Source organism: Pan troglodytes, chromosome 15 (assembly GCF_028858775.2).
Source record: "Pan troglodytes isolate AG18354 chromosome 15, NHGRI_mPanTro3-v2.0_pri, whole genome shotgun sequence".
Taxonomy (NCBI): domain Eukaryota; kingdom Metazoa; phylum Chordata; class Mammalia; order Primates; family Hominidae; genus Pan; species Pan troglodytes.
In genome coordinates, this window is record NC_072413.2 from 95,956,754 (window position 1) to 95,982,426 (window position 25,673).

The 25,673-nt window shown below is 43.6% G+C and overlaps 1 long non-coding RNA gene across 2 annotated transcripts; it reads right to left on the reverse strand.

Annotated features, from left to right (window-relative positions):
* Positions 1-1,254: 1,254 nt before the first annotated feature.
* On the reverse strand, positions 1,255-25,673 carry LOC100615368 (uncharacterized). Of its 2 annotated transcripts, XR_674241.5 has the most exons (5): positions 25,509-25,673; positions 20,048-20,678; positions 16,842-17,116; positions 7,823-7,977; positions 1,255-7,380 (listed from the first exon to the last, which is right to left on the reverse strand). It is a non-coding gene; the product is annotated as an uncharacterized LOC100615368 (long non-coding RNA). The 2 variants fall into 2 exon arrangements; XR_128743.7 differs by lacking the exon at positions 20,048-20,678 and having other exon boundaries at positions 25,509-25,671.

Genomic DNA, 25,673 nt, shown 5'->3' on the forward strand with positions numbered 1-25,673 from the left:
GGACCTATGGTGGGTGCTGGGGTATTGAACTGAATTGACCTTTCCTTTCTTATTTCAAAGAATTTCATATCCAGAGGAGTGAAGGCCACATGGAAAGCAAATGCAGCCAGTATAATAAAGATTAGGAGAACAGTGCTGAATATGCAACCTCCCCTCCCCTTTCCCCTTTCTCTCCCTCTCCACCCCAACCACTTTTATTTTTCCTCCTGGTCTGGATTGTCTCTAATATCTCTGTTTGGACAAAGCCTTGAACTTCCATATCCACTTTGACCTTTTTCCCACAGCTTCTCTGCTTACTTATGACTGACTGAGGCCCCTCTGCTGGGGGTCTTTCTTCTCTCTGACATTCTAAGGAGGACCTATATAGCCCATTACTTGATGTACAAGTGCCACTTTGATCCTGTTGTTGTTTCTTATCTTAATCTTGGCTTATATTTATGGTTCTACCTCTAGCTGAAGATCTACAAGCTCACAATTTTCACTTTCCTCAGCTCCGTCATCAAAGTAGGCACACAGTAGGTGCACAGTAGGCACACAGTAGGTGCACTGTAGGCAGTTAGCAGAAATGCTATGATTTTCCAACTTTGAAATCTTCTCAGAGTAGAACAGGATGGAGATACACATAATCACAGAGAGACAGGGCTGGTGTGGAGTATTTCCTCCAGTCACAATGTGTAGTTCTTGAATGGCCTGTTTCCCTCAAGGGACCACGGAAATCTGATGGACAACGGAATCAGATCCAAGAGAGCCTCCAGGACTTTTGGTGAACCTTATTCCATCAGGAGAAATGTGAGAGAGGCAAAAGAAAGGTTGCAGCGTATTAGGAACAGAATATGTCTATTAGTGGGACCTTTCTATATTAGTAGATCAGCATAGGGAGCTGGGACAGTGCTGCCAAAACTGAGCCAGTCAGAAAGTTAGTTGTGATCTCCCCTGTCTAGATGGTCAAAATGATTGGATTTTCTTTGCCGATGTGGAGTGATTGAAGGCAGATCCACTTTGCCAGTTGTTGATTGATGTGTGTGTTTTGTCCATTCCCTCACTGCATGAGGCTTCGTGTACACTTGGTTTGGCCTCTTAGGGAACTTTCGACTGCCAATCTCAAGCAAAGGACCAGACAAGATTCTGTGTCAGTGAAACTGTCCCTTAAATCAAGTCAAAGAGTGAAACTGCTTCTATCAGTCATGACTTGGGCTTTTGTTTGTCTGCCTGCCTGCCTGCCCGCCCTCCCTCCCTCCCTCCCTCCTTTCTTTCTCTCTTTCTTTCTTTCTTTCTTTCTTTCTTTCTTTCTTTCTTTCTTTCTTTCTTTCTTTCTTTTTCTTTCTTTCTCTTTCTTCCTTCCTTCCTTCCTTCCTTCCTTCCTTCCTTCCTTCCTTCCTTCCTTCCTTTCCTTCTTTCTTCTTTTTTTTGAGACAGAGTCTTGCTCTGTTGCCCAGGCTGGAGTGCAGTGGTGTGATCTCGGCTCACTGCAACCTCTGCCTCCCGGGTTCAAGCAATTCTCCTGCCTCTGCCTCCTGAATAGCTGGGACTACAGGCACGTGCTGCCACGCCCAGCTAATTTTTTGTATTTTAGTAGAGATGAGGTTTCACTGTGTTGCCCAGGCTGGTCGCGAATTCCTGAGCTCAGGCAATTTGCCTGCCTAGGCCTCCCAAAGTGTTTTTATTTCTTTTGTGTTTACTTTTTGGGGTTGTTTGTTTCTTTGTTAGTTTTCGTTGAATTCAGACTTAATATTGTCATCCTCTAGGCATTGGCTCTTTGGAAAGGTAAGGTTTGCAGACTTCTTCATCAGCTTTAGGCTCTAGGGAGCACAGAGTTGCTATGCCAGTGAAGAGCCTCGGTGGGTTCTGTTTATGCTCCAGCTAGAAGCAGCCTAGGATATATTTGCTGCTTGCTGATTATGGTGGCCCTTTTGAAGTGTGAGCTTGAATATATGTACAGATCTAGTGGAAGGTGTCTATATATTCACCTTGAGATGTTCCTCTCGGCAAAAATGAAGCAAGATGGAAGAGTGGTTTTGTGTCCATTTCTTTAGCCAACTCTATTGCATGTTTACCGTGTGTCAGGGACCATAGGAAGGACTAATGAAGAATAGATTTATAGGGCAGAGCCTCTGTCCTCGAGATCCTTGAGGCTGGCTGGTCAACATGAGGATGATCAAGCAAGAGGCACCTTCTGTGGGTATGAAGTGGTCCAAACTAGAACCTGACTGAGCCTAAGTGGGATGTAGTAGTTATGAACACTGACTTTGAGGTCAGACAGAAAATGGGTCCCAACCTCAGCTCTGCCCTATTTTAACTATGTGTCCTTGGACTTAGTTTGGCTATGCAAATATTTCTGGGTTTGAATTTTCTTTTCTGCTATAAAATGTAAGATCAGGTAAAGTCTGAAAAGCACTTAGCTCCCAGCCCAGCACATAATTCCTGCTGAACACATGTGAGTTTTGTCATTATCATCACTATTATTGTTGTTATTACTATCATCATCATCATCATCTGTATTTACTGAATGAGAGAAGCCTTCACAATAAAAGGGATAATCAAAAAAGATTTTGAAAGACAGCTAGGGTGTGCCAAGGTACCTGAAGGCAGGAACTCGTCCCAGAGAAAAGAAAGAGTTTGTGCAAAGACTCAGAGCTATGAGAGTGAGTTGGGCTATTTTCTGGGATTGGCAATAGTAAAAATGACTGGATTTCTTGATTTTTCTGGGATAAAAGGTGTTGGTGTATGGGTCTTTTGAGGATCTAAGGTGTAAAATAATAGATGGTGGTCAAACCATAAGCGCTCTTGAGTGGTATGCTGTGAAGTATTATTATTACTCTGGAAATAAGTAGAAGTTATGGACAACATTGGATCAAAGTTTAGCATGGCTGCCAGAGTGAAATCTGGGTTAGAGAGGAGCTTGGAGACACGTATGTCTAGAGAGTTCAGGAAGGATAAAGTACTCAAAGAAAGGGGCTAGCACTAAAAGCAGCCAAGAAAAAGGAACTATAAGAAAGGTGACTAAGATTTTCCTCCAAGGGCCGTAAGATGGACTTTATCCCCCTCGTAACCCTGAAAAAGCCTTTGCCTTCTTTAGTTCATGAAACAAATTCACAAGAAATTATATAATTGCAGGACTGAGTCTCAGCTGACTGCAGATTTAAAATGGTGAATTCTCTCTTCTGATGTCTCAGTTTGTTGGCCATGAGTGGACTGAATCCTATACAGCCAGGAGAATCTGCTTCCAAGATTTACTCCCCCCTAGCAAATGGCATATGCAAGTCCAGATCTTTTAGAAGATCTGAAATAATTATTTGGAGAAAAGAAAGAAAAGGAAAGGAAAGGAAAGAAAAAAATAAATGTATGATTTCTTCCTTGAGTACTAAGTTTCCTGGTTCTATTTAGAAGAGATTATAATTTAAAAATGTACGCCCCCATCTTTTCAGGAAGATTTCTACTGTATAATGTGACAGACTCATTGCTTTTAGTTTATTCAGAGCTGGTGCTAAGAATATGAAGATGAACCAAATGTTCTTCCTGCCCTTAGGGAGCCTGGTGTCCAGCACAGGACACAGACATGGAAGTGATAGATTGAAGGTTTTGTGGTGACAGGAGTGGGCACAGAGAGGAGATGCATCCTTGTCTGCCTGGGAGAATAAGACAGAGCTTTGCAGGAGGATGAAGACAAGTCGTCTATGTCACAGTGGTGGAGATGCATTTGCCATATGGTGACCATATTTTCTGAATCAAAAATCGAGATACATGATCTGACACAAGGTTTGACGATGGGACAGAATTTTGAAATCAAGGCTGTCCGAGGAAACCCAGGACATATGGTCGCCATAACCAATCATTACTGTGCACACACGGGGCATGGTTTGATCCACAAACAACCAAAGCCAGGATTCAGGCAGACAATTTATATCAACGCTTGACTGCATATGTGGCAAACTGTATTTTCTGACCCTAGCTATCGGCCTGACCATGGCTGGACACTCATTCATTCAGAGCAATCCTAAACGAAGTTGGGCATGCCGGAATGTAACAGACTTTAGAAACTACCTGGTCCAAACTGCACCTTACCATGCCAGTGGAGAAACTGAGGCTCAGAAAGGGGAAGAGACTCTCTCAAAATCATGCAGCTCCTACGGAACAGAGCTGGGTCTGGGTGATTTTTCTTCCCCTCACCAGGGCTGGATTTGAGAGACACATCAGAAAAGCCCATGAATTGAGAGAAAACACAACATGCCAGCCTTGGTGTCACTAAGGCCACAGTCAGTAGATTCACTCCCGACTAAACAACCAAAGTGTCATATTTGATGGCCTTGAGCTCAGATCTCTCCAGAATATTGATGAGGCTGCCAAGCTGAATGTGAGAATGCCAGGCTGTTTAAGACGCAAAGGAGGTTGTTGTAACACGATTTGTCAATGCCAAAGAGTTCCAAGGACTCTGAGTCTTCAACATTATATTCTACTGATCTTTCTCCATTGGTGGTGAAGCGATAATGAAAAGAGAAAGCTCATGGAAATAGACGAGGTATTCACGTATGCGCATTCGGGAAAGAGAGCTGAGTCTCAGCTGGAAAAGTGGAAAATCAAAAGTCCTCCTGCCTTTCCCCAAGATGGCACTGGAGAGGGAACCCACCTGAAAGCTACACCCATTGATCTTGAATCTCTGGTCGTTCTGACTTGGGAAGAGGCTGAGTTCCAGACGTACATGCTGCCAAGAAACACTTAGTGCCTTCACAGCCAAAAAAAATGTAACACGCCTGCCCAGCATGTGAGAAGGGCAAAAAAAAAAAGTGGTTTTTCCTCTGGGGCTGACAAATACCAGCCCAGAACTCTGAGATTAAAATGCACGACAGACATGCTCTCCCTGATGCGGGCCTGGACTGGAGAAATAATTTAGAAGAACTGATGGAATGGCCTGTGCTTGGCTTGCATGCCTCTTCCTCTGGAATTCCAGCATAGTCCCAACTCTGGGATCCAGAGCTGGTTGTGGGCATGTGGTCTAAGCTGGGGACCACCCATGAGTTTTCCTTCCTTTCCTCTCCTCTCCTTTCCCCTCTTCCTTTTCTAGTCTTTATTTTTCTCTATTTATCTCATTGGTTGTCTTTTGTCTTTCTTCTCTTTTGCCTTCTTTTCTCTTCTCTTCCATTTCTTCCCATCCCTTCTCTTTTCCTTCCTTCCTTCTCTTCTCTCTTTTCATTTCCTTGTCTTTCTCCCCATCTGGGGTGACATACAATGGTGCAAATTAAATATAAATTGCTTTGTGCCTAGATGCTGTTGGGATCTGAGATGCTCTCCCAGCTTACTGATCGTTCTTAGCCATCCATTCATATTTTCATCCATCCACCCATCTACCCATTACCATCTCCTGCCATCCTCCCAACCAAGCATTTGTCTATCCTTCTCTTCAATTCACATCGGCAAGCATTTCCCAAATCACATATAAGCACCAGGGACCCAACAATACCCTATGACAGCAGAAATGAATATGACCTCAACCTGGAATTTGAGAAGTCACCCAGTGTAGGAGGCAAACTTATAATTATTACTTAGTAAATATTTGATAAGGGCAGAGCCTTCAGTCCATCAGTCTATTCTGTGCAGCCTTTTTTTCTTTTTTTTATTTTTAGAGACAGGGCCTCGTTTTGTTGCCTCAGCTGCAGTACAGTGGCACTATCATAGCTCACTGCAGCCTTGAATCCCGGGCTCAGGGGATCCTTCCTCCTTAGCCTGCCAAGTAGCTGGGACTACAGGCATGTGCCACCATGCCCAACTAATCTTTTAAAAAATTTGTAGAGAAAGGATCTCACTATGTTGCCCTGAATGGTCTCAAACTCCTGGGCTCAAGTGAACCTCCTGCCTCAGTGTCCCAAATGCACTGAGATTACAGGCCTAAGCCACTACACCCAGCCTCTGTGTACTCTTTAGGTGAAAAGGAGTTAGACCTTTGAAGAGGAGAGAAAACACCAACTCTCTAAGTTGAAGGAGCACATAGGAGGTGCACATAGGGTGACAACGAATTGTCCTGAATTGCCTGGGACTGAGGCGATTCCTGGGATGCAGAACTTTCAGCTTTAAAGCCAATATAGTCTCAGACAAATCATGATGGATTGGTCACATTGTGTATGCATTGGTCTGTGTGGCAGGCATAATAACAGCCACCCAAAGACGTCCAAATTCTAATTTCTGGAATCTGCAAGTATGTCACCTTATAGGCCAAGACGGACTTTGCAGATGTGATTAAGTAAAGGATTTTGAAATGGGGAGATTATCCTGGACTACAATCGTCCTTATAAGGGAAAGAAAGAAGAGGGTGAGAGTCAGAAAAGGGAGACGTGCTATGGTTGCAGAGGTTAGAGTGATGCAGTTGCTGGAAGTGCCCCACAGCCAAAGCAAGCAGGTGACTTCCAGGAACTGGAGAAGGCATGGAACAGATTCTCCCCAAGGGCCTTCCAAAGGAACACAGCCCTTCTGACATCTTGATTTGAGCTCCATGAGACCCATTTTGGGCTCTGACCTCCAGAACTTTAAGACAACAAATGTGTGTTGTTTTAAGCCACTAAATACATGGTAATTTGTTACAGCAGCAATAGCAGACTAATACACTCTGCTTTCCAAAAAATCCCCCAAAGACTTGAATGCAGGTTGCTTTGCTGCCTTTCTATTGCCCCAGGGCAGATTCTGGTTTCTCCCAAAATACCATTCCTTTATCAATGAAGGAGGCAGCGTGGGAAGTGTTGAGAGCACATTGAAAAGCAACCATTTACTGATCATCCAGGTTAAGCTGGAGCACTAGAGTGGGAATTCAGATGCTTCAGCTGCATGTCTGGCTCTGCCTTTCCTTGCTCTGTCAGCTTGGTCTACCTCTCTGGAATCTCTGGTTCTTACTTATCTCTAAAATGAACTAAATAACATAGAATTATCATCTCAAATTTATAAACTTTGGTAACATTCTTAAGTGATCATGCATTCGTAATGTGTTTGTGACTGACTCCAGAGCATATGCATTTTTGGGGGGTGACATCACACCCAAGAGGATTAAAATGGATTCTTGGATGGGGGGCTCTTACTGTTTCTGTGTTTTAGAAACAGGTGTACAGATGATACATAACCGAATACACAGTATACCTGTGGTATGGAAGGTTCATGGGGTGGTGACAAGGAAAACGTGTCCAACACGTCTCCTTCCAGGAGTGCTAATGGCAAAGAAAAAGGCTGAGAATCATTTGTCTAGTTATTGCACCACCTGTTGCTATTTGATAACGTGTTTTAAAGGGCATGGGAAAGATGATGAAGCAGAGGAATCTCAGGAACTTTCTGGAGTCAGATGAATATAAATCCAATTCTTCACGTGGTTGTAGATCTGTACCACTCTGAGATCAGTCTCTTTATCTGTGACGGAAGACAGAACTGTTCTCAGGTTGTTGTTGGTATTTCATTAGATAAGACAGAGAGAGATACAGATATATAGGCAAATATAAATTGTCACAGGGCCTGGCCTTCAAAGATGTGTCTCCCCTTTTCTTCCTCATCTTTTTGCTCCTTACGAAACGTCATTGTGGAACCATTTCTTCACTGCTCACCCCTTACTGTTGTGCCCCCTACCTGACACTTACATTTGCTTGTAAATTGAATCAACATATGGAAACATCTAGCTTTATTTCATTCCCTGATTAGTGGAGCGCCAAACATGTGTGTTTGATTACTCTGGAGGCCAGGGAGCAGACAGCACTGGAATAGTCTGACCCCTTTGGCCAGGGAGAAAAATTAGGCCCAAGGGGTGGCCTGGCCAAGCTGCCCCTGTGCTGTAACGTGGTCACAGGGTTTCTCGCACCTTCCATCAGGCCATGGTCCAAATGCAGGGGGAGCTGAGGGTTCAGCATGGAGGTCGTTCCACCGGGTCTGCTTGTGTTACGATCAATTTGTCTTCAGAGACAGCACCCGTGCTTCCAGAGACAGACTTTGTTCTTACCATCCCATCTTCCCACACTACGGAGTAATAGAAGAAAAGAATAATGTTCTATGGCCTGTTGTTGTTAGGATAAGGATTCCATGTCATGCCGTAGTGTTCCTTTAATGAACACCCATGGGGGGAAAAATAAATCTCCAGGCTCAATAGAGGGGACAGAAAGGCTTCTTGAGGACATTTTCCCTTTTTAATCTGGCGAGTATCATGCATTGGAATTCATCATGTTTCCTTCTGCGCTTGGGCTGCCGGGAAACTCAGAGCCAAATTTGTGTTATATTTCTAACATCTGTACAAAACCTTTCTGATTTTTTTTATGTTTTTATGTTTGATTCGTTCTTTGTAACTTTATCTTGTCTGCTGCTCCTGGTTCCTTCCCAGAACCCTAGTGGGCTGACTTGCTCTCTGGGTAACTAACACCAGTGAGTATTCCCAGAAGACGACTACTGCTATTCTCCCCAATTCCCCCTTTCTGAACCCATTAAGGCTTCATAGTCCTGCCTTTTTTCACCAAATGTTAATATCACACTTAAATTGTGATCCAGAAGTCACAACCCACAAAGGACCACTTGGACCTTGCTTCTTATTTGATACCTAACTCCAGGAATTGCCTCTTTAAAGGCACTGGGTAAAAAATGATGGACCTGGCTCAAGGAAAGAAAACCCAGTCAAAGCTTAGGTGAACAAATATGTTTGACCACTTAATATAGGTATTGTGGAAGCCAAGATGCATGGACTCTCATTCCAGAGCCCACAGTCTCACTGGGGTGACACACAGGGAACAGTTAGTGTAGTACAGTCCCCTAAGTGCTATGGCGGAACAGGTGCATTGGAGTACTGGAAACAGGAGGGAGATCAATGTTGCAGACCCCAGGGAATCAGGCAATGCTTCCTGGAGGAAGTGGCACTTGAGCTTAATTGTAAAAGGCAGGCAGTTGAAAACTCATGTCCACATAGAAAGTTGCACACAAATATTCATGGAAGGTTTTATTGATAATTGCTAAAATTTAGAAGCAATCAAGATGTTCTTCAATAGGTAAAGGAATGAACAAACTGTGGTACATCTGTACCATGGAATATTATTCAGCAATAATATTGATATGGAGGAGACTTACATGCATATTATTAAGTAAAAGGTGGTTAAAAATCTATATGCTTTCTGATTCTAATCATAAGACATTCTGGAAAAGGCTAAAATATCAAGAAAGTAAAAAAAACATTAGTGGTTCTTAGGGGTTTGGTGGCAAGGAGGAAGGGATAGAAAAAGAGCTCATGAAAGAGAGAGGGAAGACCAGTGTGCAGAGTACAAAGGTGGTCAGTGAGAAAGGACATTCCAGTTGGTGGCAATAATAGAAGCCAAGGCATAATAATTGAAAATGCAGAACCTGATTCAATCAGCACAGGTCAGGCTGTGTTGCAGAAACTAAAATACAAGAGAGGAATAAGGGGGATGAGGCCAGTAAGCAAGTGGACCAGATCACAGAAACCTGAATTTTGTCCTTATGACAATGGGGAATGTTTAAAATAACTTAAGCACAAGCATGCGATGGTCACATTTATTGGTCACTGCCACCAAGAAGCTGTGGACTTAAACCCTCATCTTTGCCTCCTTCCCTTACTCCTCTTCCAAGCCCAGTCAGTGGGGAGTAACATGATCAAGTGCACTTTTTAATGTCTAGTCTGTGAATATAGTTCATCAACAGTGTCCAGGAATGATGGGGCAGCCTTGAGCCAGACGGTATGACAGTCAATAAAGACAGACCAAAAGTATAGCTCAGTGAATACAGAAGCATTTACTGGACATTTACAAAGTGCTAGAAAACTGCACATTCTCTCGTTGTCTCTCTCTCTCTCTCTCCCTCCTTTCTCTCTCCTACCCTCTCACTCTTCTTTCTGCCCCCCCCCGTAACAATGTTTTAAGTTTGGTTTATTATTACATGCATTGACAAAACTGAGGCTGATTGCCATGAAGCAATTTTGCCTAATGTCAGAAGAAAGTGAGCCCAGGTCATTGGGCCCCAAATCCAATGCTTTCTATTTGAACTGCTTTCAAACTTGCTATCCACCTCTATTCATCACATCTGAACTCTTCCAGCCTCTGCCAAAGAGGTCATTTCTTGGCACACTGAATCCCATTGTGGAGAGGGATAGAATAGGTGTGCCCTGGCCATCAGGTCACTACAATTATTATATATAGACTTCTGACTTGTGCATCCATGATCTCACAGCAGCACCGATTATTGTTACCCATATGTGTTATTAACAGCCTCCTAAGGCTGCTATAACAAAGTACCAAAGCACGGTGGCTTAAAACAATAGAAACCTGCTCTGTCATAGTATGAAGGCAGAACTCTGAAATCAAAGTGGCAGCAGGGTTACTTCCTTTGGGGGCTGTGAAGGAGAATCCCACGCATGCCTCCCTCCTAGCTTTGGGTGTCTGCCGGCAGTCCTTGGTATTCCTTGGCTTGCGGCTGCCACACTCCCATTTCTGCCTCCATCCTCACATGGCCTTCTTGTTTGTGGTCTCTTCTATGTCTGCGTATGTCCAATCTTCCTTTCCTCTCTCTTACAAGGACACCAGTTGTTGGACTTAGGGTCCCATCCTAAATCCAGATGACCGCAATTACTTCTGCAAAGACCCTATTTCCAAATAAAGTCACATTCACAGGCGTGGAGATCAGGACTTGGCCTGGTTTCTTTGGGGGACATAATTTCACCTGCTACTGCATAGATGAGCAAGAGGAGTTTTTGCGAGGCTCAGTGACTCATCCCAGCACACAGCTAGGAAGTAAGGGAACATTAAGACAGAAGACCAGCTCCTTCTATCACAAATCCAGGCCCCTCCTGTCTCTAGATCTCAAAGTCATTATCTCTGAATGCAACCTTTGGTTTAGAGACGTACATACAGCATTCAGAGCCAAGGAGAATCAAGGATGCGGTCCTTGGAAAAAGAAACACCTTGGAACTTGAAAAAAGAAACACCTTTCCTTTTCTATGGGAGTGTGCTTATTATATCTTGCTGCATAACAACTACCCCAAGACTTTTTGGACTAAAACAACAAGCATGTTTTATCCCCGAGGTTTTGTGGGTCAGCAATTCCAGGTTGCTTAGCTGGGACTTCTGCATCCAGGTTACCCCCAGGCTACCATCAAGGTATCAGCTAAACCTGCAGCCATCCCAAGGCTTGGCCAGGAAAGGGTCTGCTTCCAGGCCCACTCATGGGGCTGTTGGAGGGCTTGGTTCTTCCTGGGCTGTTAGACTGAAGGTTTCAGTTACTTGCTTGTTATTGGGTAGAGACTGTTCTCAGTGTCTGGTCACCTGAGCCCTCCACAGGGCAGCTTGCTCACTCAGTCAGAGAAGGGATGGAAAAACAAAAGCATGTCACCATCTACCATCACCTAATCTGGGACCTGACATCTCAATCATTAAGCCACCAAGCCTGTCCCACACTCAAAAGGAAGAGATTACACAAGGGTGTGAATACCAAGAAGCAAGGATCACTGGGCATCACCTTAGAGACTGGTCACCAGACAGAGCCACAAAAGTAGACCCTCCTTGTCTATGGGTGGAGTGATAGAAAGATGTGAGGAACAGAGCTATGGCAATCATTCTGCTGCAGTGAAAGGAGAGCTGGGGATTTTGAGGAAGGCATGGCATGGAGCCTGAGGACAGGGCCAACACCAAGGGATACAGAAAGAACAGACTTAGAAGAACCAGGTCCTTGATGACATGATTAAGCCTCTTGATCAGCCTCCTCTGTAGCCAGAAACCTCGGAAATGTTCAGATATAACGTGAGATAATAAATGCCACGGACAGAAAGTCCTAACAGATGCATGACCCCACATATAAATATGGGCAAGGTAGTGAAAATAACCTCCTGAGGTTGTTTGCCTCTGCATACAAGCCTTTTTTGTCATTCATTATCATTTGCTCACAGATGATTCACATCGGTACTGTGAGCTGGCCTGGGGTGACCATCCACAAGCTCAGGGCTGGGTTTCTAGCTGCATCCATATTCCCCTTATATTGAAGAACACCTCATATTTTATCAAGAGCCCCGAAGTCAAGCAGCTGATGAGGTTAAGGTCTGTCTACACCTGAGCACACAGCCAAAACCCCCAAGTCCCAGGGACTATTCATTTCACTGTGTTCGCAGGTGGGTTTTTAACAAAATTAGTAATGAGAACTTGCCTCCAAATCCCTTTTCCCTGGTGAATTCACTGGGGGAAGATCAGCTGGTCTGGGGGGAGCCTGCGTGGCCTGTTTTTTTCAACTGATGTTGAAATCCTACCATCTCCCAGCTCTGCCCTTCCACCCGCACCCACCCACATGGAGACAACTAACCATTCACTTGTCTTTTCCCATTTCACTGAAGAATTTGCCAGCACAGGCTCAGCACCCACCCTCTCTCTCTGACTTCCTCAGACTCCAAACAGCACATATAGAAAGTCAAAGTGTAATTGTGGAGATGTATTTGTGCTCTGGCCTTTTCAACATTTTGAGAATCACACACTGTGGGCTCCCCCCGAGCCCTGCCCTTCTCCCTACCCCATAAACAATGTCTGACCTATAGCCTTTGAGGTAGGTTTCTGATGGGAATTGCAGATGATGGAGCCACCTTCTGCTTTAGGGACCTCCCCCATTCCCGGGTGGACACCGCCGCCCCCGCAACCTGCTCTGCTTCATGCATAGAGGGAAGAAATAACTATTCCCTGGAGATGCCGCATCTGATTCATAAGGAAAAAAAAGGGATTTGAGGGGAAGATAATAGGAAGGATTTTGTTTTGTTTCATTTTTTTCTCATTTCACATTTTATTTGTAGAAGTTTAATGACTAGATATCAATGTTCTCTTTTATTTATCTACTTTCAAATTTTAATGAATACTTCTGGCTATAATTACCTAATTTTTATACTTAAAATGACTAGACACCTGTAGTTCAGAGCACATTGTATTCCAGCATGATGGCTTATGGTATTAAGTGCTGCATATATATGGATTAATCAATAAGCAAATTCAATTCTTATGAGGTGCAGTTCATTCTTTAAATTGAAGAGGCATTGACAACAGGAGGGAGAGGGTTTAGTGCTACTCTCTTAGGATGAGAATCTACCATGAATGTGTTCACTTCTCTGTTGTTCCTTTATTATCCAGGGAAGTGGCTTAATATTTTCTAAGAGTGGCCATTGCAAGCAGGACTCACCTATCCTTTTTTAGATGGATTTCTTTATTTTCAACACAGTGTATGAGTAACCTGAAGAGGGGGTGGGTCTCAGTGCCCCCTCAAACCATTCAATTCTATAAAATGCCCAAGAGGTAAACATTGGAGGACTCCACTTCTAATAGGTATGGAAAATACAATTCTACCCTCTCTAGATGTGGGTCCTGATAAGGCTAGAAACCTCAGCTTTTAAAGTCATTGGTACTCTTTGGTATAATGACAACCACCATTGGACTAGGTACCAATTTTAGGGCCTGTGTCTGAGGCACTATGCCAGGTGCATCACATACAAATTCCAGTCTCACAGCAGAGTGTGAACTGGTATCTTCATTCTACAGATAAGGAGGCTCAAGGTGTGACAGACCGTATCACATGTGAAAGTCATGTAGTTAAACCAGGAATATCTCATATCTAAGCATTTTTTTCTGCCCACTCTATTACATTAATTTATTGTTTCTCTCCTTTAATTTCTTTCCTTCTGGAGTACTCACACTAACCCTTCTCATGTTCTGTTAGAAGCAAGGCTCATTAGAATAAGAAAGGCAATTGCTTGAACCTCACCATCTTTTGCTGGAGCTTACAGAGAGGCAGTCATGGACCTCTTGAGACCAGGAGGCCCAGGTACAGGTGATAAGAGCCCAGCTGAGACCAGAAAGGGCAGAAGGTGAGTGACTAATGGACTCCCACCGCCCGCCCACTGGAACCCTGGGGGCTTGGAGGCGAGGAATTGTGAGCTAGACTAAAAGAGCATTTTCAATTATCCCAGGAGAGAAGTATTTAGACAGGACAATTAGGTCATTTAAAGTGACCATATTTTCTGTTAGAACCAAGGGAATTCCTAGTTCAGCCTGCCCTGGCTTTCTTAACCTCACTGGGTAAAGACATTGATGAGGGAAGAGAGGAGTCTCCCCACAGCCTGGTGGCTCACAAGGTGTCATCCGAGACCTCTGTGGAGGGTTTACAATCAGAGGAGGCTTGTGGGACAAGGTGCACAGAGTAGGTGAGGATTCATTGAATGCAAACTGATGAGAGTTTTCATAATGTTAAATAGGGAAAGAAGAGGAGGGTCACAAGGGTAGGAAGAAATTGTAAGCCACAGGATGTGTAAAGGCTGTTTTGATGAGGGAAGTTTGGACCACTCTGGGTGACCCACCTCTGTGAGAAGGAGAGATGTTTGGGTGGGGCTGGTGGAGAAAACGGCACCTTGTTAAGGCCAGAAAGATGGCCAGGAATTAGCAGGGAAGAGACACGGGGAGGGCTTTCTCGGAAAAGGGGCCATAAGTATTGGTATAGTAACAGTTTTACATTTAAATTTAAAGAATGTCTTGATGGATTTTCAAGGTGAGCTTTTTAGGCCTTTCCACCTTCCAATGTCCCCTACTCCCCATTTTCCCTACAGATCAAATGATCAAATTCAAGCTGCTATGGCATTTGACTTTCAAAGCCCAATAAATTTCATTCCTTGTTAATCTGTTTATTCATCTCTTATAAATACTCTTTCCACCCCCACCCCAGTTTCACCTGGAGGTCTCACACAGGAGTGCCTTCTCTCTGCTATGCTCTCTGACTGCTGTGACCCCTGTGCACTCAGGTGGGGCCACAGTCACTCCAGGAAGTCTTCTGTGCTGGCCCCACATCTTTCTCTTCTTCCTCTTTCAGCCTTCTCTGGATGCTAACAAAGCTGTTGATAGCTGTTGATGGTTTGGCTGTGTCCCCACCCAAATCTCATAATGAACTATAGTTCCCATAATCTCCACATATTGTGTCATGGGAGGGACCTGGTTGGAGGTAATTGAATCATGGGGGCAGTTACCCCCATGCTGTTCTCATGATAGTGATTCTCACAAGATCTGATTTTTTTTTAGGGGCTTTTCCCCCACTTCACTCATACTTCTCCTTGCTGCCACTATGTGAAGAAGGATGTGTTTCCTTCTCCTACTGCCATGATTGTAAGTTTCCTGAGGCTTCCCCAGCCCTGCAGAACTGTGAGTCACTTAAACCTCTTCTTTATAAATTACCTAGTCTCAGGTATGTCCTTATTGCAGTGTGAGAATGGACTAATACAGCTGTGTTCTGAGTCCGATTTTATCTGTTTTATGGGATTGCGACAGCCCCAGCTCTGCTGTGTACTCTTGGAGCACAATGCTCTTGCTGTAGAATTCCTCAAATTCCCCAACAGACCCTAGACACCATGGATCTTTCCATAACACTCTGCAATTAAGGGCTGGTTCCCAATGACTGACTTTTGAAAAATACTAGACCTTCTTCCATTAGCAAAATGAAACAAACAATACCATTTAAACTTGACCATAATGTGTTTGAAATCTCATTTTCTCTTAACCAAATGTCTTCTACTTTTTTAGTTGAACAACTTAAACTAGAAATTTACTATACAAGTTATAAGTCTGAGGTATTAGGCTTTCCTTTTTTGATGACTGGTGGCAGTCTGATTTGTTTATATAGTGCTTCCGAGTTGACAGGAAACTTCTGGAGCCATTATCACTTTTTCCTACACAAAGGACTGAAAGAGTATTTTCTATCCATTTGACAGATGAAGAAGCTAAGGCATGAGGGAATGAGCAAAAGTAAGCCCAATATGCTGCAGGAGAGGAAGGGGATCCAAGGATACCTGACAGAAAATTTTCTGCTCATTTTAATGCACTGGCCATTGTCTTCTTCTTCTTTTTTTTTTTTTTTTGAGACAGAGTCTGACTCTTTCACCAAGGCTGGAGTGCAGTGGTGCAATCCTGGCTCACTGCAACCTCCGCCTCCTGGGTTCAAGCGATTCTCCTGTCTTAGCCTTCCGAGTAGCTGGGATTACAGGCTTATGCCACCATGCCCGGCTAATTTTTGTATTTTTAATATAGACGTGGTTTTGCCATTTTGGGCTGGTCTCAAACCCCTGACTTTAGGTGATCTGCCTGCCTCAGCCTCCTAAAGTGCTAGGATTACAGGCATGAGCCACTGCACCCAGCATGGCCCTTGTCTTATAAATTCTAAAAAGCAGATACTACTGCATTTACCTAAGACCATTGACAGGGAGTCTGAAAACTCATAGACATTCATTGGAGTGGAGTGAGAGGTGGGAAAGTGTGTTGTTTTGGTGGAGTGAGGCTCAGATGCATTTCTCATTCTTCCTCTTCACGTAATCGCAGCACTGTGGGAGGCCGAGGTGGGTGGATCGCCTGAGGTCAGGAGTTCGAGACCAGCCTGGCCAACACAGGCAAACCCCGTCTCTACTAAAAATACAAAAATTAGCTGGATGTGGTGGTGCGTTTCTGTAGTCCTGGCTACTCGGGAGGCTGAGGCAGGAGAATCGCTTGAATCTGGGAGACGGAGGTTGCCGCGAGCCGAGATTGCACCACTGCACTCCAGCCTGTGCAACAGAGTGAGACTCATCTGAAAAAAAAAAAAAAAAAAAAAAAAAAAGAAGTAAAATTGTGTAGGAAAATATTGTATTTCCTTCAAGCCCAGATTAAGGGTTTTGCAAAAATCAGTTTAGGAAGAAAAAGGGATGGAACAGAGCCTTCTGTAATATTTTAAATCAAAGGGGTTAGCTATAAAATATGGAGACCAAAATAACTGCTGAGAACACAATGCTTTCACATAAAATAAAAACTTGGGAAGAAGACTGCAGATAAGAAAGACTAACAGTTGGCACTTACATTTCAGTGTTATTTACCAGCAGGAAAAGGCGATTTTGACTGATTGAGTTGAATGTGCTGAGTTGATGGTGAGTTCAATATGGCTGCAAAGCTCGGTACTGTCCTGGTCATTGTGCCTTCCGGGAGAGGGAGAACGACTGTGAGTTCCTGAGCCCAAAGGTGATCTTTTCTTGCTTTGTAGTTCTGAGGAGACTGCACCTGGACAAGTTGTAGAAATTTGGGCTGTGCGGTATGAGATGCATGTATGCAGACTAAAAGGCATTCAGCCAACGGATCTAAAAATAATTAAAAGAAGAGTGAGATTACCTTTCATGGATGGACACAAAGACCAAATATATGTATTTACCCTAAATGACAACAGAAGGAAACCAGAAAGATAATTGAAGGATTGTGAAGATCAAAGGGCTAGAGGATTTGCTCTTTCTGACACAAGGGTCTAGAATTGCAAAAACAAACAAAAAAAAGACAAACAACAACAACAAAAAAACAGAACAAATGTATGATGCTAACATGTAGTTTGCCTGACAGAAAACCTTAAACAAAAACATAGTGGAGTTACTTCCCTTGGAAGAACTCAGATCTGGGGGGTGATTCAAAATCTACTCTCATAAACTGTCAAAAGTACATTGGGAAGAGAGGAATCATGTGCAATCAGTGAAAGAATAGTTTAGAGGATCTGCTAGGATAGTTCATCATTGCCTACTATGGCAACGTGACATCAAATAGGAAGCCCCAATTGTGTTGCTCAATTACATGTATATTCAACAAGCAGAGCCTTGGGCATAGAACAGGACTCCTAAGTTTCTTACAGCCATGATAGAATATAGAGTATCTCTTTGAAACAAGCCCCTACATAAGCCTCAAAAAGAAACAAGTACAATTCAGAAGATGTGAACTCAGGGAAATCCAAGAAAAGAGGATGAAAAATCAGATTGATGGGGAAAGAGACTGATATAACATTTTTTGAAGCCAAGTACTGCTAAGTTAATCCTGTAGTTCATCTCAATAAAAAGGAGGACATTAATAATCTGTCCAAAAATACACATTTCAGTGTATTTGGTGGAAGGTAAAGACTTAGAGAGAGAAGAGCCCAGTGCAAAGACTAAGAATAGTCCAATATGGCTGCAAGGCTCAGAGGTGCAAGGCTCAGAGACTACAGGCTATTTAGAAACCAGACCAAAATCTCTATGATTCAGGCAGAGGTTTCTGAGAATTACCTCAAGTCAGCAAGGGGGGCCACTGGGAAATCGCACATATAAAAATGAAACAATAAAGTTTGTGTTTTGATCATCCTGTAAAGATCTGTAAAGATTGTCCTGGCCCTGAAATAGAGAATAGACAGGAAGGGTGAAATAATAGAGGTAGGAGATAAATCAGGAGTTTGTTGTAGAAGTCCAGAAAAAAAGATAATGAGGCCTGGACTGAGAGAATGGTGGAAAATGGTAGTGGGTTGGAGAGATTGAAAAAAAAAATGAAAACTATTGAAAAGATAGAATCCATAGGCCTCGTTTTTTAATGAGATGGGTGGGTTGGTGTTGAGGAAAGATAGGTAAAGACATCTAAATTTCTCAGTTGGGCATCAAGTATGTGGTAATGCCATTAATCAGGGGACACTGACAATGGAGTAAAGATTTGGGGACGAAGATGTTATAGGGGAACTAAAGTAAAGTCAACTTGAACATATTGGGGTTTTTTTGTTTGTTTCTTTGTTTTGAGATGGAGCCTTGCTCTGTCACCCAGACTGGAGTGTAGTGGCAAGATCTCGGCTCACTGCAACCTCTGCCTCCTGGGTTCAAGCCATTCTCCTGCCTCAGCCTCCCGAGTAGCTGGGATTACAGACACCTGCCACCACACCCGGCTAATTTTTGTATTTTCAGTAGAGATGCGGTTTCACCATGTTGGCCAGGCTGGTCTTGAACTCCTGACCTCAAGTGATCCGCCCTCCTCAGCCTCCCAAAGTGCTGGGATTACAGGCATGAGTCACCACGCCCAACCAAAGATATTAGTTTGAAGGCTCTGTGATATGGCCAAGTCTAAAGACAGTCATCACATATATGAATGCAAAGGTCTGGAGTCTATGGAGAATCAGGGCTGAGAATGAAGCTCCAGAGTCATCACCATGAGTGGTTAATGCAGTCTGGGAAGCAGAGGGATCCCAGGAGATAATGTAAATGAGATAATATAAAAATTATTTATGATATGTTAAATGGCCTATGGCAAACCTTGAGGAACATCAACATCTAATGGCTAGGAGAGAAAGACAATCCTGGAAAGGAGAATAAGAAGAACACTGAAAGAGGCAAAAAAGAAACCCAGATCTAGGGGCTATTAAGGAAGTCCCAGGCAGGACCCAGGAATATTCTTCAAGATAATGGGATAGGTCAGGGCACAAGTACTAAGAGTCTATTATGGGTTCAGCTTTTTTGATACAGAGATGAATAAGAGAAACATACCTGACCTAACTGCCCAGAGAAGCCAGGAGGATTTAGAAAAAGAAACACTAGGGTTATGTCTTGAAGGCTGAAAAGGAATTTTCTGGGAAAGAAGTCATGCCAAGCATGAGAACCTGAATATGTGAAGTCCAAGTCATGGCCCAACATGATGTGTTTGAAGAACAAGAAGAAATTCCATTTCACAGGTTCAATGGGTTTGTGGTGGAGGGGTGTCTGGGAGGATATGGGCACATGGGGATTTGGAATGGAGTGGAAGTCTGTGCTAAGAAGCCTGAGTCTTGTCTTATCAAATGATGCTTTAGATATTAATGCAGGGGATTCAGGGGGTGGGTATTCTGGGGCTTGTCTTGGGCAACAGGGAGGACAATTCTGTTTTTCCAGGAAGACAAGAGGAGGACAGTTTTAGAGTCCAGCAAGGGATAGTTGAATTAAAATGAACCTAGTCCTGATCATTGTTGCCTATTATTTCCATAAAAAAACAAAAAACCAGAAGCAGTGGGTAGAGGCATTGGCCAGATATTAGGAATTTGAGAGGAGATGAAGGGCTAACCAAATCTTGGCGATGGATTCGATTTGACTTTCTGGAGTTGAATCAGAGACCATGATCATAGACCACGGCACAACCTCTGACAGCATCATGTCTTTCAGAGTCTTTGGTAGGGAGGGCAGCTGCCTTCTGCCGAACATCTCCTCTGTTCTAAGACCTTAACCCACGTGATATAATCAACACTAATGCCGACACTATGAAGTCACCTTTAGGAAGCTTGCCTTGCCGTGGGTCAGATTTTAAAAGTTGCTGAGTTCAATTTCTAGCCCAACTCATTCTGGTTGCCAAGGGGCTTTTTTCTTCTTTATATTCACATTCCCTTTATCCATTGATCACACTGTCTGGTATTATCTGGCATCACCCTGGTGAAACAGTTGGCTGACCTTACTACTTCCAGACTCCTTAGCTTGCTAAATTGCTATGGACCAAAAGTGAGACTAAAAGGGAGTGTAATGGAGCAGAGGGAATCAAGATTTGCATTATCAGTATGGTGGTTCTTCTTGATATTGCTGAAAACTCCATCACGTGAGGGGCAGAGGAGGCTGTGTCTAATTATGTTTTATTTTTATCAATGAATAAGTGCTTCTCTTTCTAGAAACCCCCATTAAAAGCCAGTGAAAAAGGATCAGTTGGGACAGCGTCCCCAGACATTCTTCACTTCCCATCCCCCACAGGCACTGAGTGCTTCCTGAGTGAAACATGGCATGTGATATTCTTCTCTCAATTGTCCAGGTGACAAGGCAGTTATGTCCCTCGCAGGGTCATGACCAGGACAGAGTACCATACATGGATCTCCCGAATCCTCTCTGCTTGGGGTTGGCAGCCTCCTTTTCACTGCTGTGATGGAAACAGATGAATAAATGAGCTAGAAACCATGGACCATCAAAGAAGCTGTCATGACTTAATGATGACTGAGTCATTTCTCAGATAAAGAAAATGAGGCATAAGAGTTAAAAGTTAATGCGTTACAGGTCACGTCTCAATCTTGGTCTCCATAGAAGTGTATGTATATTTCTGGGTAACTGTTTACACATTCCTCTCCTCCATGTGCTGTGAACAATTGGCAGAAATGGTCTGTCTTCCAACTCTGGATCCCAATGCTTCATAGTGTTGGCACACATAGACTGACTACGATCTCATAGCTACACATGCTGCTGAATGAGAGGCTATTGTTTGTCAGGCATTTTACTGGTCCTGGCATTTGAGTAATGATGTTAATCACTTTTATCTAGTTCCATCTCCAATTTCACATTGCATTTGTTGTTCATTTTAATCCTCTCTTCCTTGTGAAGAAGACAGTATTATCATCACCATTTTTGCAAATGTCGTAACTAGGAACGTAAGAGTTTAAAACCTGCCTTAGTTCACGAGGCTGCTAAGTGATAGATAAGAACTTGAACCCCAAACTACTGATTCTGAATCTTAAATGGATGTGCACAGCTACCAAGATGAAGAGGACCCCATCTGCACCCTCAGGAAGGTTCTAGTCTCAGAGAAGTGGCCTCAGAAAATAAACTGAGGGATGTGCACTCCACTCCTTTATTCACTGGGGTCTGCCCGTGGGTTCCAGTCTAAGGGTTTGCTCTTCTGAATGAGAACGATGTCCTGCTTGGGGGAGGAAAAGCAAATAGACAGGCCTGAGAAGTGGTTCAGTCATCGTCAATGTCATGACTGCTTCTTTGATGGTCCATAGTTCCTAGCTTGTTTATTCATCTCTTTCCATCACTGTACTAAAAATGAGTCTGCCAACCCCAACCAGAGAGGGTTCAGGAGATCTGTGCACAGTATTCTGTCCTGTCCATGACCCACCAGGGAGCAGGCAGGAATTAAGTGATGCAAAATGCTGGTATGAAATATTGCCATAATTGCTTTCTGGAAAATAACAAGCTTAATTCCCAGTAAAATGGCATTAGAATTTTCCAGGCCCTCAGACGGGGAAAATAAAATGCCCTTCCTAGAAATTTCTCATGCTCTGTGTTTTCTACGAGATGATGAAGACTCTGTAGAGGATAATGTGGAAGGTTTTGGAATCTATGCTCATTGCCCTGTTTCATCAAATGTATGTGGGACTCTTCTTAAACAGACAAAAAAACTCCAAAGCCCAGGCTGATACATATTTTAAAAATTTCTGTGAGAATAAAAAATGGCCCTAGAGTCTCTCAGCCTGAGTTCCATCCTGTCACTTAATAGCTAGGCATCGTTGAGTGCCTTACTTAAGGTAGAAAGCTCTGATTTTGTTGTCTGTAAAAATGAGACTAATACTAGAATTTTCCTCATAGATCTGTCAGTACCTTTTAATAAGTTATTCCAGATTAAACACTTAGCCTTGTGCCTGATACAATACATGTTGGCAATGATCTTAACACTTTTACTGTTTCTCTTCTTCTCTTAGCTGATATGTTGAGACTGAGCTGTTTTACTTCAATGACCCTTTCTTCTGTGCCATCACTTCCTTTCTGAATTCATTGAATTATTCTAAGTAGAGAATGTCCTCACAAGGTGGTTTTGTGGATCCACAAAACCCTACGGTGGTTCCAGAGTAATGTCTAGTGCTGGATAAATGTCTATGGCCCTGAACTTTGCGGGGAGAGGATTGGTGAGTTGAGTCAATACGTGTTGAACTGTACAACAAGAAAACTCAATTCCTTTCTTGTGATAATTGAAATCATTTCAATTCATTTCCTTCTTGGTTGGACAGAAACATGTTTTCAGTAGTGAGCAAATCCTGAGGGAATCCATTGACCTGAACACTCATATAATGCATGAAGTTAATGGACAAAAAATGATATTCATCTTCAGTTAATAATAGCATTTTCTTCTGCAGCACCTAAACTTAGGGGTGGTGAGGGATACTATTGGTGCAGTCACTGTGCCACCGGCAGATGCATGACCTTTGTTGTATCTAACTATAATTGGATCTACGGTGAAATAAAATAAAAACCAACACAAGTTTTGACACTAAGATAATAAATTATAAATTATGGAAGTCTACGCCACCAAGGATCTTGTAAACAACAGGCTGGTCTCTTAGCAACAGACCAAGGAGAGCAGGTTGTTGATAGGAATGGAGCAGACAGGATTGTTTTGCAGTGATTACTACCAAACACCAGGAACTACATTTCAACACCTGCCCGAGGCCCCATCCCTGCCCAGCCTTTCTTTGTCCAATGGCCAGTGACCCTTTCCCACTGACCCAGATGACCAGACCCCATGGAAGGGACAATAAAGATATGGACTGAAGGATAGAGGTGGGCTGAGGATACCCTGTGGGAACAGGAGGGAACTACAGAGGGGGCGGGAGAAATAAATACATTCTTATTTGATACTGTTTAAAATTAGGACTCTAAACGGGGAACTCCTCTTTTCCCTGCCCCCAACTCCCTTTGGTTTTAAAAATCTCACTGAGAGTGGTTGTCATGAAGGAATTTAGACAAGACTTTGACAAGGTGCCAAAATGGTTTATTTTAAAATGTTCCCGAAAGCACCGGAATATTAAGTTGGAGAAAACGTTGCTTGGAAGAGCGAAGGGGTTGTGGTCACACATTCTTGGAAGAAGGGTGATGGAGATTAAGGTGTTTGTAACCTGGAATTAACAAAGGCAGATGGACCGAAGGACTCAGTCACCAGGGAGTTTTTTTTACAAATACATGTGTAAGAGTGTGTGTGAGTGTAGGTGAGTGTGGGTGAGAGTGTGTGTGAGTGTGGGTGAGTGTGTGTGTGAGAGTGTGGGTGAGTGTGTGAGTGTATGTGTGTGTGTGAGTGTGGGTGCGTGTGTGTGAAAGTGTGGGTGAGTGAGTGATGAGTATGTGTGAGTGTATGTGTCAGTATGTGTGAGTGTGTGTGAGTGTGGGTACATGTGTGTGGGTGAGTGTGTGTGTGAGTGTGGGTGAGTGTGTGGGTGAGTGTGTGTGAGTGTGGGTGAGTGTGTGTCAGTGTTTCTCAACTGCGGGGCATTTTTGGAGTTGGGGTGCAGAAGGAGATTTTCTTTAATTAATTAGATGTTTACCTCCAGCATCATCCCTCAGTGGTTTAGACAATCATCTGCCCACATGTTAGGAATGAGATTCAAGAAAGCCTCTTGGAGTGAAATTTTCCTGGATATATCCTGATTCTTAGCGGCACACACCCTCTCCCTCTTTCTGTGATAGAAACAGCCAGTTCTGCATTATTCCAAACCACAAAGCAAGCGACATGCCATCCCAACTTAGGATATGAAGGAAGTATCAGCCCCCTAATTGCACAGGGGCCACACAGCCTGCATCTCCCTCCATCGTCCCGACTGCATGCTTTTTATTGTTTCATAATAAAAGTGGCCGGCTAAATTATGACTACTTGTGATTTATTTGCCATGTCATTTAGACTTTTCATATGTATAAATTTGCCATTTGAAAAGAAAGAGAAAATTCACTGCTATTCCCCAAGGCCTCGTTTTTGGGGAGCTCCTCTAACATCATGAACAGAGGCTTTGTGACTTCTAAAGTGATTAGCTCCTATCCGGAGGTTTTGGAACATATCTGTGCTCAGAAGCAGTCTGCCGGGGTGAAATTCTATCTGGAATAGTGTCCTAACCCCATCGGAGAGAGACTCTGAATTTTTCAAACGCCTGTTAAGGACCCCTGGGTATGAGCCCCGCACAAACATGTCTGCGGCACCCACAGCTGTGCCGCAATGAAGGCCTCATTTCTCCATTGCACAGATGAAATTGCAAAGGCCCAGCAATGTTAGCCAACTTCCCCAAGCTTAATGCCAGAGCCTGCTTCCACTCCAGGACAAAGTGGTTTCAAAGTCCATACTTTCCCCACCCTGGTGGCCTGCCCTGGGGAAGGTCACTGCCAAGAAGGCTCCTGGGCCGTCTTGCAGCTGCTGCCTCTTCTTTTAATTATGAAAGAAATGCATCATCATGAAAAATCAACAATACACAAGATATAAAGTTAAAAGGCAAAGTCCTCCCTCATCCTCTCTCTCAGCCCCTCAAGTATATTAGAAGATCTTTTTAGGGTTGAATTTTCACTCTGCAGGAGGGTGTTCTGTATACAAAGAATACGACCCTTTCTTCCTCTTTAATTTGCTTATAGCTGGTACATTTCGAAAAAATAAAAAGTGACCCATGCCTTTGATGTTTTTTTTCCCCCTTATTTTTGTCAACATATTGTGGAGAATGCTGAGTTCTTTGAATTGTTTTTCCCTCTGACAGCAAATCATCAAGATGTACTTTTCCAGAGCCTAACATCCTTGAATTCACAAAAGTTCCAGTCTGGAGTCATAATGTGGAACGTAAGCAGTTCTAGTCAGTTCTGATCTTGGCAACATGAATTCTCCCCTTTCCCCGGGGAGACTCAGAAACCTGCATTTTCACAAGATTTCCCAAGTGGCATGTGTGCACGACAGGGTTTGAGAAACCCTGTGCTGGACTCAGCTGCTTCAGAGAGAAGACACAGAACAATTGCCAAGCTATCAAGGAAAGCTCAGACTGACAGCAGAGAACTCAATAGAAATGCCCCATCCGACTGTTGAAACTCAGGCCCAAACTACTGCAAGAGAGTGGAGAACTGTTTCTCCTCTGAAAAGGCCCGATTTCGACTAAATGAAAGCAAAACTGTAGGGACAATTTCCCACCTAGTAGCTTGAAGCCCTACCCGGTCACCAAATTGGCCTAGCTGGTCCTACCTGCATTTGGTAAGAGCCGGGGATTGGGACGAGGCAGAGAGCAAGACCAAGCTGGCTTCCTCTCCGGTTTCCTCCGGGGTGGCTGGGTCCCAGGTCCTGCCCCCGCCTCGCCCTGTGCAAGCTCGGTGCAGTGCAGCCCCTCCGGCTGTCGCCCCACAATGCCGT